Source organism: Acomys minous (genome assembly GCF_964271855.1).
Source record: "Acomys minous genome assembly, chromosome: 13".
Taxonomy (NCBI): domain Eukaryota; kingdom Metazoa; phylum Chordata; class Mammalia; order Rodentia; family Muridae; genus Acomys; species Acomys minous.
The window spans coordinates 11,908,052-11,921,122 of NC_140495.1; the positions used below are offsets into that span (position 1 = coordinate 11,908,052).

Consider the following 13,071-nt stretch of genomic DNA (forward strand, 5'->3'; position numbering starts at 1 on the left):
TTGTGTCAAGACCATACATCTTTGAGGCAAGGGTACAAGTAGACAGTGAACCAAGAATGGGGACTCTTTTCTGTCCCTCCTGACCTCCAGCAGGGACATCCTCAGGACTGCTACCACCTGCCTTATCTGTCCAGTATCTGCTTCCTGTTCTGATGCTGGTGCTGGGGACTCAAGCCTTCAAAGACTTTTCCACACCATTGGTGACATCTCTGGCATCCAGCAGAAGTCCAGCAGTCATTGCTGCACCCTCTTCCCACCCCCCCCCCTTGCTAGTTAAGCACGTCTAGACGCTTTCTTTGCCCTTCAGAGGTCAGTGGCTTCATTAACGAGCTAAGGATGTGATTCCATCAATTTGCCCACAGTGGATGGAGTTACACAAATGAATCTCTTGGCTGTCTCTCATTTCTTTCATGCTCTGTAGCAGGCTAAATCAGTAATTTATACTGGAAGTTATAGATTACACGTTTGTTTGTTTGTTTAGCTAACTGACTGTCTTAATAAGACTCTACAGAGAGCCAAAGGGGCTTTCCTGGTCTGTCTCCAGAATGCTGAAAATCTGTCCAAATGTAGCAGTCACGCAAGTGTCCCCGGTCACTCTGGGCAGCCAAAATAGAAAAAACGATTCGCTTTCATGACATTGAATTCGGAAAAACCCATCAATGTCCTCTACAAAGGCTTTGTGGATCATTCAGACTTTCTCTGTGGACACACAGGAGGAAACGGGCTGTAATGAATTCAGTAAGCAACACAGGCAGGAGAGATGCAGCCCCCCTCACGACCTGCTTCACCCTCGTGGCGGTGGATAAAGTCAGTGGCGCCTCCCTGCCTGTCTTGGCGGCTGCTGCTGTGAATTCACTCTGGTAATCCCTGGCAGCGTTTATTTCATACAGATAAGGAGGGAAAAGAGAGACTATGTACATGTCACCTGATCCTTCCAGGATCTAGCTCTCTCATCTAGCTCACCACCTCTTTCAACATACCAGAGGGGGAGGGGAAGACAAAGAGGATGGGGACGCTTGTCTCTGTAGAGGAGGGCGGAAATGGAGCGCTTTCGACTAGGCTGCGAGGTTTATAAAATAAGGGGAAGTTGAGCTGAGTGTATCAGTGCTTGCTGCAGAAGCACCAGGATTGAAGTGCTACTAGAGAACCCATAAGAAAAGGCCAGGAGCTGTAATCCCAGAGCCCTGGAGCCAGAGACAGGAGGCTCCTGGGGGCGGGGCCAGCCTGCCCTGGGAAGAGAGAGAGAAGGAAAAAAAAAAAAATGACAGGAGTTGCACCCTGCCTCTACATGCAGGAACACACATCTGCACCTGTGTCCGACTTTAGCATTTGAGAGCAGGTTATCAGTAGGAGAAACCGTTGTACAGGTAAAATTGTACTGTCTGCAGGTATTTATTGAGCCACAACATAAACTATTAGCATATCCAAAAGGTAGATTGAATAATAACAGGGAAGGTGTGGTTCCAGTTTGATCTGTCTCTGTGTTTATCTGTCTCGTGTCTCAGAAGCAGGAGGACTGAATGGCACAGCAGAGTCCGGCCCTGGGTGATGGAGTTATGGGCACCAATTAAGGTCTCCATTAGCGAGCATTGCAGACCAATTCTAGTTCCGTCAAGCAATGTTTGCTTAAGAAAGGCTGCAAAAATACATGAACCCGTACTGACGCTCACTAAGGAGAGAGTGAGCATCAGAGAAGATAAAACGGGAAAGAATATGAGTAAATGATGCACAAAATAGGAGAATTATGTGACAGGCAGAGGGACAGCTTTATGACAAGTTTATAGAACTGGACCCTAATGGTTCTGACGTTACAACTACAGTGGCTGGACTGGGAGAGGACCCCAGGGATGTCTGAGGAAGATCCAGGTGGCTAGCTGGGGGTTTGGAAGGAAGTTCAGAGATGCCAGAAGTAATTGTATGCCAACCAGCTAAAGCCTTTGCATATCTCCACAGCCAGTACAAACAAGAGCCAATCTGGCTTGTCTGTATATCTTCCTCATAGGCGTGCTTTCTGCCTCATATGGTCTCTATTCTATTTGTGGGTTAAAAGCATATTCAATTCTTTTTTTTTTTTTTTTTTTTTTTGGGTGTGTGGGGGGGTCTGGTCTCAAGCTTCTGAAAGCATTGACAAGCCCTCAGGACCTCAGTCACTGCATTGGCTTTAGTCTTAAAAGCACCAACCGTGGAGGTCATGGAGCAAGCCTTGCATTTCCAGCCTCCCACAGCTTTGCTGTAGATAAGACCTCTTGTGTGTGCCTCTTGGTAGCAATCCCTCCTGGCCTTTGATGCTTTTCGGGGATTTGGAGGCAACCTTTGTCAGCATTAAGCTGGTTGGAAGCACTGGGTTTCCTGGGATCTGGGCAAGTGTCTGATGGATGAACTCCTTTGCGTCAAACGCCCGCCTCAGATCATCCAGCTAGGGCCTGTCAGCCTAGTTTTGTTTGCTATGCTGTGGTGAAATACTCTGACAACGACAACAACAACAAAAAAGGTGACATAGGAAAGACAGTGTTTGTTTTAGCTCAGAATTTCCAAGCTACAATCCCTCACAGGGGGAAGTCACAGTGGCTTGTGGTGAGACAGCTGGTCACATCACACTCACAGTCAAGGACAGAGATGAGTGCCCGCAAGCCATCAGCTGACTTTCTCTACTCTGACACAGTATGACCCCAAAACCAGGGAGCGGTGCCACCCACTTTCATGCCAGGTCTCCCCACGTCAAAGGCAATCAGGAGCATCCCTCAAAGACTTGCCCACAGCTCAACCTGATCTAGCCAGTCCTTCACTAAGAGTCTCTTTCCAGATGATTCTAGATTGTATCGACTTGACAATGAAAACGAAGAATTCCACCTCGCCTGCTCTTGCGAGTGTGTGTCTACGGTTATGAAGACGGATTTAGCACTTGCAGACCACAAATCATCCCAGCATTCATCACCTCTGTCCACAAGCAGCCTAAGCCCCGTCTTCAGGGAAACAGACCAAGGCTTGCATTCCCGCCTCTACGCTTGGCTTTCCTCTTGGTAAATCTTGTCTTTTGCAAGCTTCCCAATTCAGAGACTTGCTGTACCGTCCTGGTTCAGCTATAGGCATTCATTCAGTAAGAATTCTTTGAAGCTCGCAAAAGTCACCCCAATAGGCAGATGGATGGACAGGTGGGTGAACGGATGGATTGACGGATGGACAAAGACAACAGGAAGAAAGATAGAGACACAAACATATTAGGCGTTCCTCACTTAGGACTCTCTCTACAATTGCTTTGTTTATTTTTCAAGGTGGAGTCCCCTGTGACCCAGTGGTCTCGAACTCCCTATATAGGTAAAGACAGTTCAGAAGGCCTGATGCTTCTGCCTCCACCTCCCCAGTTCTAGGGTTACAGTTATGGGGACCCCACACTCAGACATTACAATCATTTTGTCTTGGAAAGGGCTGTAGATTTATTTCTCTGTTGACTTCTAATCGGCATTTACAATTGAGGAATCTGATAGGAGTCAGATTGGCTGTTTCTTTTGTGGTTCTGCTCCTTTTTTATCGGATATAGGATCACCCTTACAAATCACAGGTATTATGTGGTACATCCTGATTTCTCATCTCTCCTCTTCAGAGTTATTTTTTCTTTACTCACTGTTCAGGTGTTGCCTCTTCTTAGTCTTTCTTCTTTTGAAATGTGCATGCTAGACCTCTGGGCCACCCAGCACTCTTTTCTTCTCTGTAACTGTCAGCCATTTTTTTTTCCTACTCTTCAGCACTATTGTTTGATTTTAACTTTCAATTAGTTAATTAACTTAGTTTGTCAGTGCCAGGGATCAGATGCAGAGCCGGATGCATGCCGGACAAATGCTGTGCCATGAACTCTTCCCTCAGCTCTCAGTCCATTCTCAATAGCCCCAACAGTGTTAAAAGCATCACTTGCTCCTCATTGAACGTGGATAACTGCGCACCTGCCTGCTACAGAGCACGGCAACCTCTCTGCTACTGAACTTAAAATCTTTGGATAATTTTTAAAGAAACTGGACACTCCTCTGCCCTGTACTTGCAGTCCCAGCTGACATGTAGATCCCCAATCCCACTCTCCAGTACATGATTAGTCATGTCCCCACATGGCTCTGGTCTAAAGAATGCCTTCTGGAATAATCTAAGGGGCAATGCAAAGCTGAAAGCCCTCTTTCCTCACAGATATGAGATGAGGAAGGAATTATTCTCTGATGATGGTGAAAGTTCTGTGAATTTCACGTCAGCGATCTCAAAATTCATTTTCAATCTGCACTATGTGAGTTTTCATAGCAGTGTTTTGGACTTCTTCATGTATTCTTGTCATTAATTTTTGTCAGATATGTGATTTGCAAATCTTTTCTTCCAGTCTATAAACTATCTTTTTCATAACAATAAGTGTTCTTTTTACAGAGGGAAACTGCTTAATCTTAATAAAATACAATATGCTGATTTTTTTAATGGATTATGATTGTGACGTCATCACTAGAAAGTCTCCCAAATTCTAGGTCCCACAGAGTTTTCTCCTATAATTTCTTCTAAAAGTTCTATGGTTTTTAAAATCTTTATTACTCCATGCTATTGTCTTATTTTAATTTTAATCAATGAATTGTTTTCTCCCCATTGCTGAGGATTGAGCCCTACAGTTTAGGCATGCTGGGCAATTGTCTGTCCCTTCTGAGTTCATTCTATGTCAGGTAGGAGACATGTGGAGTGGTCTTTGCATTTCCCACAGGTGTCCAAATCTGATTTTTCAAAAAGATACTTTCTCCATTGAATAGTTCTTAGACTGTTGTCAAAAACTAGGTTGCTATGTTTATGCAGCTCTGGGTTATGTCGAATACTTAATAACTTCAAAGAAAGCAACTTGGCCTGTGGCTTTGAATGTCCATCTAAGGCCAGCCTCCGTAAATGCGCTTCCCTCCCCTTCCCTTTCTAATTCATCTTTTCCCTAGTATCTCTCATGGAATCACCTCTTTACCATGGCATTCGTTCATTCACTCTTCCTTCCTTCCTTCCTTCCTTCCTTCATTCATTCATTCATAGCAGCTCTTTGTAAAGATTCTTCTGCATTTTTCTTTGAGAGATAAAGAAACCTAGAAGATTTTTAGTAAAAAAAAAAAATACAACTCTTCTGTTATTTCAGAAACATTGTTTTAAATGCTTCTCCTTTCAAGTTTTGTCTAGTGTGTTCTTTGGGTGCATTGCGGATGCAAATGTGCCTGCTTCTGCTCTGTGCCATACTTGTTTATTTTCTTCTGTTTAGATCCTTTCATTTTATTTTTCACATTTCTCTAACTTTTTCTCCATGACCACACAGTTTTTAGCACTTTAATGCCTATTTCCTTTCTGCCTTTGGTGCTGCTTCTTTGAAATGGCTTTATCTTTCCTCCCAGCCCCTTGCTGGGTTGCTCACTTCTCCTTTCAGCTCCTTAAACACCATGCTATATTTGGTCTCATATCTGTTTCCTTTAAATACAGTTTGAGAGTTCATACTCTCTCCTTATTTTATTTCAAAGCACGGGAAGGTAGTTTTGTATTCACTTCCCTTTCATTTCCAGAGAAACAGTCCCTCTGATGTGTCTTGGAAATCAGATTGCCTGGGTGCTAATCCCATCTACCACCCCACAGCAATAGCCCATGACTTCTGACTTGCCTGTGTCTGTGCTAGTGACTTTCTACTGTTTCCCTAGAAGTGACATATGTAACTCCTTGCTTAGTCTACATAAGCAGACAACAAAACTCTTAGTCTAGTGTGTACAAGTTAGTGTGCAAAACCAGTGTGCACAACCTTGTTTCATAGAAAACTAAGGTGTTTTGGCTGCTGTTGAGTTCATAAACGTAAATGATCATTCAGAGAGACCCCTGGTGAAGGGGGATTTGACACTTGGGTGGCGCCACCACAGGAATGTCATAAAGCTGCCTGGACCTTCCCTCAGTTAAGCTTGAAAAACAACAACAACAACAACAAAAATGCCCAGGCATAAACACACGAAGGACTAATTTAGAATCTGAAATAAACACTCAAAAGCTCCATGGGTCTTGGGTAAAGCAGAAATTTATAGGCATCAGACAATACACTCTCTGATTAAATCAATTTCCCAGCTAATCTAGCAGGTCCAAAGACCTGAAATTTATTTTGCACTGATTGGCACCTGGCTGACTTCTCATAAGCTCTTTTTATGAGGAGAATAGGGGTTTTCATAGTTTGAAGTGTCATGAAAGCATTTGGAAACCCAGTCTCCCCAACAGAAACAGAACATCTCACCTAGGTCAAGGGAGGCCATAGGTTTGTGTCACTTTCAAAGCATAGAAGGGTGAACACTGCTGCATTCTTGATTAATTTATCTGTTTGATCCATATAAAAGCAAATCACCTCGGTTAATGATTGTTCTGTGAATTATTAATACATTTAACGAGGACAGTGATATCTGTCTTTCTAGATGTAGGGCATTTAAAGTAACAAGAGAAACTCTGTCACCTAGTGGAAACTATCAATATACCAAGGGGCATTTCTGACATTTGACTGAGGACAGTGATGTGGACTTCATCTAACCTCTCAGAAATGTGGCAATATCACCCCAGAGAACAGAACCCCCATGAGTTACCCAGGATAGCCCTGCCCTCACATAAAGAGTAACAGGATAGCCCTGCCCTCGCATAAAGACTGAAGCGGATAGCACATGCTTGTGACCCCGGAGCTGGGGAAGGGGAGACCTGGAGCCTGCTGGCTGGCCAGCTAGTCTAACCAATCTGGCTTCCCCAGGTCCCAGTGAGAGACTTTGTCTCAAAAAATAAAAAATAAAAATAAATAAATAAACAAATAAATAAATAACATGGACAGCATTGAGGAATATCACTCAAGGCTGCATGATTTGCATGTCCCCAAACAGCCACCATCCAGCGAGTAAAACCTTTCTTTTCAGCTTTAAGAGTATTCTTGTGTGTTCTCTGTTAGATTTAACTGCTAAGATTATTCTAAAAGGACCAAGTCATAAGTTCCCCTCTCTCTTCCAACACCTCCTTCAATTTCAATCCTTACTTCATGATGTTTCTGCCTAATTAAAAGATTCATAAATCCCTGCATATCTGCCAACATCTAACATCCATCTCCACAAAACACGCTGCCTTAGCTCCTGTGGACCATCTGCCTACATCACTGCCCGGAGCATCTCCCACATGGACAGCCTTCCATCAGCTTTCTTCCCTGGCTGGAATGACCAGTTTCCCTTTCAAACTGGTTATCCATATTAGCTCCTGAATATGCTATTCTTTCTTCTACCTTAAAAGTTTGTCTTGACATACCTTCCTCTCAAACTCCTCCCAACGTATTCACTCCCCCTTCTTATTACAAATGTTTAGTTAATTATAATAATTATGTCCAATCCATCTCTCTTTAGTGTCATATAAATAAATTAGTCAGAGGTTTCACTGTTGTTCTGCAGCAATCTTTCCTTTGTTTTATTAAAACTTTATTGTAAACATCACACAAATAAAAAGCATCGTGCAGTGAATTTAACCAGAGCCAATGTCTATGCATCTCACAGTTAGAATAGCTATTGTGAAACTGTAGAGATTCACACTGGAATTCTGGTGATCTTAAATGCCACTACATTTGACGTTCAAATCTCTCAGTCCTTGTCTCTAGAGGCAACCTGGGCTGCTGTTTACATGGTGGCCTTTCCTCCATTCCTCCTGGCAACACATGGCAACCTGGGTCCAGTCTCCCCAGATTTGTGTTGCTTTGAAGGTTGATTCTTCTCAATCACTTTATGCTTTTTTTTCCCTTTGTCTTGTCTACAAGAAAAAGGTGTCTCAAGATTTTCCAAAGCTGCACTAAAGCTTCAGGCATTTATATTCCCACAATGATAAGCCTGTGGACTTTTCTTCAATACCACACTAAGATCTCTTTTGCCATCCAGAGACCCGCCCCTGTAAGAGGTTTGGCTCTGTAGGGGTCCTTCCTGGGTTGGTCTTTGCACACATAAAACCAAAGATGCCCCTGTAAGACATGGAGGATGGGAAGGTAACCCAAAGACAACCCCACAGTAGCTGCACAACTGCAAGGCTACAGAGAAACGTCCCCCTGTTAGATCACAGACCCTCTTGTTGCCTCTCTCTCCAAGAAATTAGGCCTGCAGCTCTCTCCAGGAATTGATAACCGGTGTGTGCTGCGACCTTGAGAGTCTTTTCCATCCCCCGGTAGCAGCCTTCTGCCCAGACCCAAGACAACCTTTAGTTATAACTTTTATCCAGTGCCTGTTTCTGTCTTAACTCGTGGGCACATAGGTTCACTCTAGAGATAAGGACTGAGAGGTTTGAACAGTAGATGCAGACTCATCGCACTGCCCATGACACCTCTCTTCAGGGTCTTCACACCTGCCCGTGGTAATGATGCCGTAACTGTCCTGACAGTCCTGACCTGTCTCCTCTCAGCTTCCCTCTGCACTAGGCTGTGTTTCTAATAAGTTACAACATTCCTTTCCCCAGATGCTGAAAGCGCGAGAGAGAAAGAAGGAAGGAAGAGGAAGGAGAGGGAGATGGAGATCCTGACAGACAGATGAGGCTTCACCTGAAAAAAACATAAGAACTAATCGGGATGCTCTTTAAAATGTTCTGAGGCTTAGGTGCCCGTTTCCTACCACTCAAGAAGAAGAACACAGCAACCTTCAGGAACGCTTCCTCCTAGTGAGAGTAAATTAGCCTCCCCCTTGGCGGCTTCCTGGTAGGGATGCCTAATAAACATTTGTTATTTTTTTCCATTTTTCATTTTTGCTTTCATTAGTTCCCTGCAGAGCTTCTTTACGCACTTTTAACTTTATTAAAGCTCATCTCCGGAAACGATATCATCGCACAAAAGAGTCCAGGCTTCTTCGGCAGGCCGTGGAAGGTGGGGGTGCACAGGCAAGGCCCCCGAGCTCATTAAACATTGATGTCACCTAGGCCCTCTCACTCATTGCTCATTTGTTTCCTGATTGCATTAACTGAACGGGTGGTACCCACCACCACCCACCATCTCGCCCCGAGTGGATCTGTGAGTCATCTTCTATGGGTGTTACAGAAGATGGAAGACAAGGTGGGCAGACGCTGAGCCTCACACCCCACAGACATGACCGACACAGCGTTCATCAGGAGGGACGGCAAAGCTTCTGTGTCATTCTTCCCCTCCCTTCTGTACTGTTTTTTAAGTGTGAGTTTTGTGAGTTTAGAGCTGACTGCTAATGGGACTTCTGTGTGAATGTGTGCTCATGCGTGTGTATGACCATACGTGTGCAGATGCGGTACACACTGGGAATGCGTAGGTGTAAGCCAGAAGTCAACTTTATGTGCTGTTCCCTCAAGAGCTGTTCACCTTCTTTCTCGAGGCAGGGTCTCTTGTTGGGACAGGAATTACCAATTAAGGTAGGACCAACTTAAAATTAGAAGTCTAACTCATAGAAGCACAGAGTAGAAGGAAGAGCTGGGTTTTGGGAGAAATGAAGTAATTTTGGTCAGAGTTCAAACTATCCATCACAATCTGAGTCCCGGAGACCAGTTATACAGCATGGTTAAGCTGGAGAGATGGCTCAGTGCTGCTCTGGTCAATGACCCAGATTCAGGTCCCAGCACCCACACAGTGGCTCACAACCATCTGCAGCTCTAGTTCAAGGGCATCTGATGCCCTCTTTACGCCTCCATAGGATCCTATACACATGCACTCACTCGTATGTGCATGTACACATATGCATAAAATTAAAAAGAATATGGGTAATGGTGTGATGTGTACTGGAAATTTGCTAAGATAATATACTTTAAGGGTTTTCAATCCACACACAGGGGCGAGGAAGAGCAGGAGAGGCAGGAGCAGGAAGGGGCAGGGCGAGGAGGGGAGGAACAGGGTGGAGCAGGGTAGGGTGCACTGAGGGCTCAGCTTTAGTTTTGCAAATCAGTCTGGCTCACACAGAGTCACCAAAAGTGCCTCTGGTCCAATCAACTGTTCCTCCAGCACCATGGCTGGGCTCTTAATCTGTACTTACTAAAAAGCACAGGTAGGCTTGACCTGACTCCATGATTAGAAATTAAGTACCCAGTGTTTGAGTGTGAGCAATCTCATGTACATAGTCTCGGCCCCTCCAACCGCTTTATTGCAACCTGTTGGTGGTAGTCAGTGTCAACTCACATCCTCTTTCTCCATAGCCTTCGACTGCGGCTACACTCACTTTCCAGGAAAAGCTGGGTTACAATAAAGGTGAAAGAATTGGGAGCAGCTGCCCAAAATGCTAGCAGAGGTGCCTTGCTTCTTCTTCTTCCCTGGGCTCCCAGCAGCCACTTCCTCCTCGGCAATGGACAATTTGATTAAGGCGAACTGTCTACACTCAGAAGAAAGCTTGACAGGTTATTGGAGGAGAGGATTCAGCTGTGGCCATCAGGGAGGTGACTGATGGTGTCATGGGAGTGCGTGCTCCACCAAGATAACCAGGGTGAGATCGTCCCGATAGAGGCTCCTTTGTTAGCTCCGGATCAAATTCCACTAAACACCTGAGGGAAAGAAATTAGTTGGCAAACCACTCGCTTATCAAGTTTTTCCCTATTTTAGGGCTGTCACCCTTCCGGAGACGATGGTGGGGAAGGGAGGCCACTTCCCCTCCACAGAAGGACGGGGCACAAGCTGTCCTTTCTGCTGACCTGATTGCTTCGTGCTGATAAAGGGGCCCTTCCTTCCCCAACCTCTCCCCTTGTGGAAATAAACAGAAGAGGAGGTCAAGGACAAGAGTCAGCAACTTTCTGCGCTTTGCTGCTGTTCAGGGCCGCTGTGTTTCCAGGGGGAGCCGTGGCAACCCTATACAAGCCATGCAAAATAAATGCTTTTGTTGAGTTAATTATCAAGCAACCACTAATTGGCTTTCCTCTGCACAGGACAATGCTATCTTAGCTACTGGTGCCACAGTAATGAACATGCAAAACCTCTGCCCTGGTAGGACTTATATTGCAGTGAGGAATAAATGAAAGAAATGGAAATGGAAGCTACCTAACAGGACGTGAGGTACGTGCTGAGCACAGCTGGAGACAGGTACAAGAATCATCTAGGGAAAACAGGCAATAGATGCTCATATTTTACACATACAGTCAGAGCAAAAGCCTCCAAGGACCAAGAACACACCTTGGAGCAGAGATGTAAATAAAGCCAGGAAGCAAGCCTTGGAGGATAGGGAGAAAAAGGAGCCAGAGGAAGAAGGGAGGGGCCTCTGGAGAGGAAAGTTTGGTTGCCTGTGGGATTCTCTGAGGAGTGGCAACTCAGCCCCAACAAGGAAGTAGTCCCTTAAATTGCTAGCCTCCCACCCCACTCACCACTTTACAGTCACTTTTCTCTGCTTTCTATGAGTTTCCTCAGCCCCGAAAGGTGAAGACCACTTGGGCACACAGGTTCTTAGTGGATTCAGAAGCCAAGGTCTTTGCTGACCCGGAAATGACTTAGTATTCATGTGCAATGCAATCCTTGACCCGCCCTGTACCCAGACTTCTCAAGTCCTTCTTTCCTTCGCCAACTTTCTATGGTCAATTTCCTCAGGCTCCAATACTTCTTTCCACGGTCACCCAGAGAGGGACGGACCTTCTGTCATAGAGCAGGCTTTTCCCGGCTCGCACACTCATCTCGGCTCTAATTCTGTATTTCATAGCCTCTTTGCACAACTCACATCTACCATTGCTTCACGCTGAAGGTGTCTGTCCTCTTTCCAGTCACAAAGGGCCCTTGTTTTCATATCTCTGATGCTTGTCACCAGACCACACAAGGTGATTATTTTTTAAGACTTAAGAAATGACTGCATAATAAATGAATGAGCTTGCAAGTGCCCGAATGAATGAAATGTTTTCTGAATGAAATTTGGGTTGTTCAGCTTGGGTCAATGGTACACAAGTCATTAAAAAAAAAAATGGACTTTCCTCCCATTCTCATTCAGTCAAAAGGACAATTTTTTGTGCGAATTCTTTTCATTGTTTTTTCTAATAAAAAGTATGAGGGAAGTGAACGTCAAGAACATTCTGTGCACAAAAAAAATGTAATAGCTGCATAATATGCCTGTCAATCAGGTGCTAAAATAAAATGCTACCAAGCCCTTATGACTGAGCTTTTGTGGGAGTCAGTATTATGAAGCAGTTTTTAACTATGCTCAGGAAATGATTACCTACAGGAAACTTTCGGGATTGCTGCGACTCTTAGCACACTCAGTGAGCCAATTCAATATGGCGGCCGTCTATTCCCTGGTTTGCATATCTCCCAGCCTGTGGTCAACTCACATGTGAGTGGGGCTCAGTGTGAACCCAATGGAAAATGTTTCAGAGTAATGCTTTTCATTAAATGTCATTTACGTAGAATATGTGGTCAAATTTAGTCTATTAACCATGCAAAAATAGTTTTTCCCTAGCTATTCATGGGAATAAAAAATGATCTCCAATGTGATTTAATGATAGATTTGTTCCTGTGTGTTCTGAGTAGACTTCTCTTTGTTTTGAAATTAGGGTGTGACAGTATATAGCCCTGAAGAGACTTCTTATAGCCCAGGTTGGCGTGGAAACATGCCTCTGCCTACTGAGTTCTGGGATTACAGGCATGAGACACCACTTCGAACTCTCCTCTGAGTGTTTTGATACTCTTTCCAAGGCATCTCTAACTGTGAGATGATTATTTTTTCAATCTTGTCACATCTAATTATATTTTTATTTTCAATGTCTAAAAGTTCAAACCAGTACTTATATATGTTAATGCTATCAAAACATTCAATCTATCTGCTTGACGATTTTGTGATTTCTTCACAATAAAGTAATTTATGTTAAAAAAAATTCAGCACAATGAGCATTTTACGCTTTTTGTTTCGGGTAGTGTATCATGGGAACAATTAAGAATGGAATATTTTAGTCATATTTTCTGAATTTTTTCTCTTAAATGTAGGCAGAAACTATTTTCTATCTACAGTGTTTTGAATATGTGTGTATACATGTGTGTGTGTGTGTAGATTAACATATATAAATGTGTGGAGGCTGGGGGGTTGACCTTGGCTGCTCTCTGCCTTGTGTACTGAGACAGGTCTCTCATTTGAACACACT

At 44.1% G+C, this 13,071-nt stretch overlaps 1 long non-coding RNA gene across 1 annotated transcript in view; it reads right to left on the bottom strand.

Moving 5' to 3' along the window:
- Positions 1–4,996: 4,996 nt before the first annotated feature.
- LOC311581374 overlaps positions 4,997–13,071 on the bottom strand; it is a 37,874-nt gene continuing 29,799 nt past the window's right edge. The window contains exon 3 of the long non-coding RNA XR_014773762.1: positions 4,997–5,084. This is a non-coding gene — a long non-coding RNA (uncharacterized lncRNA). The remainder of the gene's footprint in view (positions 5,085–13,071) is intronic.